The following is a 7269-nucleotide window of genomic DNA, read 5'->3' as shown; positions in this document are numbered from 1 at the left end:
CATATTATATTTGTTCAAGTTAAATATGATATTGTTATGCTAGTTTGGTTATTAGAGGTTATAGCTTGTATTTATGACGATAAGCTAATTGTGTTTGCTAGCATGTATACGGTATGCATGTAAGTGTTTGCAAATAGATATATTATATATGTATGTGTGTAATTATTGCATTCACTAAGCGTTAGCTTACCCTCTCGTTGTTTACCATTTTATAGGTTCCAGCATGGATAAGGGTAAGGGCATACGGTTGGATTAGAGATCCCGCTTGTTAGGGGACGCCTTTTGGATGTGTTAGCTTTTGGAGTTTGACCATGATTTGGGTAGTTTAATCCCAAACACCATGCTCATCGCGTCGTTTGGTACTTAAACTTTTTGGTGGTCGAAACTCACGTTATGTATTAAACTCGTAAAACGGCCAAAGTGGGCCCCGCTTTGTAAAACTTATTTTATGTTTGAATTGTGTTTGTTTTACATGTTTGAATATGTTGTTAAAAGCGTTTTGTCTAATTATGTCGGGAAGTGGCCGATCTTTTTTGCGTTTCATGACTTTTGGGACAGACAAGTTCGGCGCGCCGCGCCATATGCTGTTCCTGCAAAAAAAAAAAAATTTTGTTATTTTTACGCGAGTTGTTCGTGGTTTGGTTTGGGTTGTTACAAGTGGTATCAGAGCGTGGTCTAAGGGATTTAGGTGACTTGAGATAGGCGCCTAGACTTAGACTTTCTGTGTGTGCGTTATGCGGGACTTGTAGGACTTTGGGTCGGATCGGGTTTTAGTTAGTGCATAGGTTTATGTGAACTAATCATGCGCTATTGTTTTGTGTGGTATTTGAAATCGTCGAGCGAGATAGACGTAGTACTAGTGAGTTAATGCGAGGTGCTCGCGTAACAATGATTAGCTACCATTGTTACGGGTTCAAATCGTGTCAAACAAGCGATGTATGACAATTGTTGAGCAAGATGGGGTAGTGTGGTGTATATGTATATACATATGTGTTACGTCCCTTTGTTTTGTTGTTTAATCTTTTCCGTTTTATAGAATGAAGATGAGAAATGGACACGACACCAATGATGGAAGTACGAGTGAGGACGTTGAGTTCACGGCCAAAGTTGAGGCCATCTTTAAACGTCAAAAGGCGGAGTTCCTCGGGGATGTTAAGAAAATGTTTCTAGATACGATTGACGAGCAATTAGTCAATGTAGTCAAGGAGCAAGTGAAGGCCGTTCTTCACGAAGATAATGTGGGAAGACGGAACTTTCTCTATAAGAACTTCAAGGATTCTCAACCTCCCACCTTTGAAGGTGAACGAGACCCTCTAAAGAGTGCCCGTTGGATCTCCGATATGGAGGGGGCCTTCCGTACTTGTGAATGTCCTCACGATAAGAAGACAAGGTACGGGTGTGGTATGTTGAGGGGTGATGCTAAGTTGTGGTGGGAAGCAAAACTCCAAGTTTATGGCGAAGAGCAATGCATGGAATTCACGTGGGATGAATTCAAGTCCGAATTTTTCAAGGAATACCGAACTTCGGCCGATCTTACTAGGCTTAAGGACGAGTTACGTTCCTTGAGGCAAGGGTCAATGGATTTGAACACTCTCAAATCCGTGTTTTTGTCTAAGACCCAATTTTTCCCGGAGTATGTCGGGAATGATAAGATGTTGAAGGAAGACTTCTACCGAACGTTGAATGATTGTTATCAAGATAAGATTAGTGTAACGGTGGTGAAAACTTTTGATGAGTTATTTGATATGGCCAAGGGTTTTGAGGCGCTCGTATTGAGGAAGAGCGGCTTTACTTTTGGCAAGAGATAGAGTGAAGGTTCGAACCATTCGAACTTTTCGAGCAAAAAGAACAAAAAGGGTTTCGGTAATGCTAGTGGTGGAAAGAAAGATGCTTCAGGGAATTTTCTTATTCTTGTTACAATTGTGGACAAAAGGGCCACATGGCTCGTGAATGTCCAAGTTTATCCTCCGCAACCAAAATCACTTGTTTCAATTGTGGTAAGGAGGGGCACAAAAGACCCGAGTGTCCTGAGTTGCGCAATGATAATTTTAAGCGGTTAGAGAAGGCGGTGGGTACGGCTAGGGGTCGTAATTATTTGATGACCAATGATGAAGCCAAGCAATCCAACGAAGTTGTCTCAGGTACTTTCATGGTTAATTCTCATCCGGCAAGGATACTTTTCAATAGTGGTGCTAACTTGTCGTTCGTGTCACCAAAATTTGTGCCTAAAATTAATAAACCATTAGCTAAGTTAAGTTGTCCGGTAGAAGTGGAAATAGCGGACGGCAAGACGGTGCTAGTGGTTGATGTGTGTAAAAATTGTGATGTTGTATTTGGTGCCGAAAGTTTTAAAATCGATCTCATACCGATGACTTTGGGCGATTTTGATATCGTTGTGGGTATGGATTGGCTCAATCGAAATAGAGCTGACATTGCCTGCCATGGTAAGTTTATTCGGGTAAAGACCCCAAGTGGGGGAGAGTTAATTATTCATGGCGATAAGCGAAGAAGACTTGTACCGATATGTTCTTTTGCACGGGCACGTCATTTCCTTGTTAGTGGTGGCATGGCTTTTCTTGCCCATGTTGTTGATACTCGTGATGAGCCACCACCCATTCGTGAAATTCCGGTGGTTAGTGAATTCGAAGACGTTTTTTCGGACGAATTACCGGGTGTTTCGGCGGAAAGACAAGTTGAATTTCGCATTGAGTTGGTTCCGGGGTTACCCCCATTGCTAAAACTCCTTATCATTTAGCACCGACGGAAATGTAAGAGTTGTTAAATCAAACCCAAGAGTTACTTGAGAAGGGTTTTATTCGACCGAGTGCTTCGCCATGGGGCGCTCCGGTTTTATTCGTGAAAAAGAAGGATGGTAGTATGCGGATGTGCATCGATTACCGGGAGTTGAATAAAGTGATGATCAAGAATCGTTATCCATTGTATGGATTGACGATTTGTTTGACCAACTCCAAGGTGCAACGTATTTCTCTAAAATCGACCTACGGTCCGGCTATCACCAAATGCGGGTCCGTGAGGAAGATATCGAGAAAACGGCTTTTCGAACGCGTTATGGGCATTTTGAGTGTGTGGTTATGCCTTTTGGTCTTACGAATGCACCGGCGGCATTCATGGACCTTATGAACCGAGTGTGCCAACCTATGTTGGACAAGTCGGTAATTATGTTCATCGACGATATACTTGTTTATTCGAAAAGTATGAACTCCATTTGTGCGAAGTATTGAAGACGCTACGAAAGGAGAAGTTGTATGCTAAGTTTTCCAAATGTGAATTTTGGCTAACGGATGTTCAATTCCTTGGCCACATTGTGAACAAAGACGGTATTCAAGTAGATCCGGGGAAGATAGAGATGGTGAAGAGTTGGAGACAACCGACTACGCCTACAGAGGTTCGAAGTTTTCTCGGATTGGTCGGTTATTATCGTCGGTTTATCCAAGACTTTTCTAAGATCTCTTCTTCATTGACAAATTTGACAAGGAAGAACGTGAGATTTAATTGGGAGGACGAGCAAGAAATTGCTTTTCAATTGCTAAAAGAGAAATTGTGTCAAGCTCCGGTGTTAGTGCTGCCGGAAGGAGTGGAAGACATAATGGTCTATTGTGATGCTTCGTTAAATGGGCTCGGGTGTGTTCTAATGCAAAGAGGTAAAGTCATCGCTTATGCCTCTCGACAACTAAAGGAACACAAAACGAAATATCCGACTCATGATCTTGAGTTGGCGGCGCTTGTGCATGCGTTGAAAATTTGGCCCCATTACTTGTATGGTGTTAAGAGTACGATTTATTCGGATCGTAAGAGCTTGAAACATCTCTTTAATCAACGAGATTTGAATTATCGTCAACGTAGGTGGATGGATGTGGTAAAAGATTATGATTGTGAAATACTTAATCATCCGGGCAAGGCGAATGTGGTCGCGGATGCGTTAAGTCGAAAGAGTCACCACCCGGCGTTACGATTGGGATTGTTACATATGATTATTACTAACGATTTTCTTGAAAAACTTGGTGTGATTCAAATAGAGGCTTACGTTCACAACAAGCATGCGGAACGAATTGTGGGGCAATCGGAATTCATTACTATGGGTTCGCGTGGTTTGTTGTCTTTTCAAGGAAGGGTTTGGCTGCCTAAGATGGGGGATGACCGGCGAGTGCTACTTGATGAAGCACATAAGTCAAAGTATTCCATTCATCCGGGCGCGACGAAAATGTATCATGATTTGAGGAAGGATTATTGGTGGCCGGGCATGAAACGTTTTGTTGTGAAGTATGTCAAGCAATGCGTCACGTGTTTGCAAGTTAAGGCCGAGCACCAAAAGCCGTATGGTAATTTACAACCGTTAGAAATCCCGAAGTGGAAATGGGAGCACATTACCACAGATTTTATTACAAAGTTACCTAAGAAGGCGAGAACCCAATTTGATTCGATTTGGGTAATAGTTGATCGATTGACGAAAAGTGCCTTGTTTCTTCCCATTAAAGAAGCAATATTGTCGGAGACCTTGGCTATGTTGTTTGTCAAAGAAGTAGTATCGAGACACGGGGTTCCTATATCTATTGTTTCAAATAGAGATACTCGTTTTACATCTCAGTTTTGGGAAAAGTTTCACGAAGATATGGGTACAAAATTGAAATTGAGCATGACGTATCATCCTCAAACGGACGGTCAAACCGAATGTACGAATCAAAATTTGGAAGATATGTTACGGGCGTGCATTATTGATTTCGGTGGTAGTTGGGATGAGCATTTGCCTTTGGTGGAATTCTCGTACAATAATAGTTATCACACTAGTATCGGGATGCCACCTTATGAGATGCTTTATGGGAGTAGGTATCGAACTCCAATTTGTTGGGGTGAAGTAGGTCAAAGAGAAATCGGGAGTACCGATTTGGTTTTGGAGACGAATAACAAGATTGATATTATTCGGGATCACTTGAAGAAGGCTCAAGATAGACAAAAGTCGTATGCTGATAAACGTAGACGAACGATCGAATTTCAAGAAAGTGACATGGTGATGCTTAAGGTTTCGCCATGGAAAGGCATTATTCGGTTTAGAAAATGGGGAAAGTTAGCTCCTCAGTTTATTGGGCCATTTAAGGTTTTAGCTCGTGTTGGTGAAGTCGCGTATTGTTTGGAATTACCCGAAGAGCTTGCGGGGATTCATAATACATTTCATATTTCCCATCTCCGTAAGTGTCTTGCGGACGATTCTTCGTGGGTGCCTTTAGACGTGATTGAACTAAACAATAAGTTAGAGTATATTGAGGAACCGATTGCTATCCTCGACGAGAAGGTCAAAAGGTTGAGACATAAGGAGGTTAGGACTTTTAAAGTCCAATGGCGTCGTAGTAAAGGTTCCGAGTTTACCTGGGAGCCCGAAGAATTCGTGTTAGTTTATCTTCCCTCTTGTCATGCGGCTTGGATCGCGAGGACGCGCTCCGATTCAAGTGGGGGAGAGTTGTAAGACCCAAATATTTCACCGTACACATGTGTAAATATGATCTTTGAAGTGTGGGTGTTCGTTTCATAATTTAAAAAAGAAGGCAGAAACTAGTCTGGGCGTTTGGCGAGCCGCGCGGCCTTTTGGCGCGCCGCGCCACTCGTCTGTGACAGATTCCCTCCTATTTAAATTAGATATTTTGGGGGTAAATTGGTAAATTGGTAAACCAGTTGTTGGGGCCTCATTAACTCCATTTCCCCTACATCAACCTCATCCATTCAATTCTAGAGAGAGAGTGATAACCTAGTGTGAGAAAACTCATTTTTGGAGAAGAAGAAAGTGGATTCTTGCTTAAGCTCAAGTTCTAAAGTTGTTCATCTACTTCCTAGCTACGTTTTGGTGGTAGTGGTATGCTCTAATCTTGATTTCTTGATTCAATTTTGTGTAAGGGTTAGAGTTAGGGTTTATGGTGAACTTAAAACCCACTTTGTTAGTAAATTGGGTGTTTTGGGTGAATTTGGGTTATGTTGACTCAAAGATGACTAACTAGGGTTTTTCAAGTATAAATTGTTGTTTATAAGCCTTAATTAGTTAGTAAAATTGCTAGCACACCTATATGTATGTAAGTGGGCGTTGTGTGGGTTAGTGGATGACCCGAAATGGGTGTGTTGACCTTAAATTAGTCAAACGGGTCAAAATGGACCTAGGTTAGTTAATGTTTGTGATTAATGCATAAACCTTGTGTTGAAGGGTGTTTTAAACCTATCTTGGCTAATGTTAGGGTTTTGGTGTAAATTGACCCAATTTTAAGGTTAAGTGTCCAAATGGGTCAAAATGACCTAGTAATGGTGAGTGTGTGAGTTTGACCAACTTGAATGAATGATTGATTATGTGTATATTATAATAGGCACGTTACCTTGAAGATTCAAGCTTGGTTATTGATTCACCAAAGGCGTAAGGTGAGTGGAATGATTATATACGTAGGTATATAATGTATTTATTTGTTGTAGCGTGAGATGTGAAGTGTCGATGTGCTAAGACACCACATTTCACGTGACGAGTGAAGTGTCGATGTGCTAAGACACCACTCAAAGTAATATGACGGGTGAAGTGCCGATGTGTTAAGACGCCACCCGGGATGAAGTGTCGATGTGTTAAGACACCACCCGGAGTGAAGTATCGATGTGCTAAGATGTCACTCCAAGTAAGTTGAAGGGTGAAGTGCCGATGTGTTAAGGCGCCACTCGAGGTGAAGTATCGACATGTTAAGATGCCACCCGTGGGGTTAGTGTACGAAGTGTTAAGTGCACTAATGGTAGTTATGAACTCCGAAGGTCTTTAAACACCGTTCCTTGTTCGATTGGTTAACCATGGTTATTATGTTGTAGAGTAAGCATATTATATTTGTTCAAGTTAAATATGCTATTGTTATGCTAGTTTGGTTATTGGAGGTTATAGCTTGTATTTATGACGATAAGCTAATTGTGTTTGCTAGCATGGTAAGTGTTTGCATATAGATATATTATATATGTATGTGTGTAATTATTGCATTCACTAAGCGTTAGCTTACCCTCTCGTTGTTCACCATTTTATAGGTTCCGGCGTGGATAAGGGTAAGTGCATACGGTTGGATTAGAGATCCCGCTTGTTAGGGGACGCCTTTTGGATGTGTTAGCTTTTGGAGTTTGACCATGTAGCGACCCGACAAAATCGTCATTGACGGCGCCGTCTACTTAGGTCCCGTTACGTGGTCATAAGTCCTTAAGATGACGTTTGACCAAAAATATGTCGCATTCATTTCAAATGTAAAGGAC

This window comes from Rutidosis leptorrhynchoides, chromosome 11, assembly GCF_046630445.1.
Source record: "Rutidosis leptorrhynchoides isolate AG116_Rl617_1_P2 chromosome 11, CSIRO_AGI_Rlap_v1, whole genome shotgun sequence".
In the NCBI taxonomy this organism is placed as follows: Eukaryota; Viridiplantae; Streptophyta; class Magnoliopsida; order Asterales; family Asteraceae; genus Rutidosis; species Rutidosis leptorrhynchoides.
Note: the sequence above shows the minus strand (reverse complement) of the source record.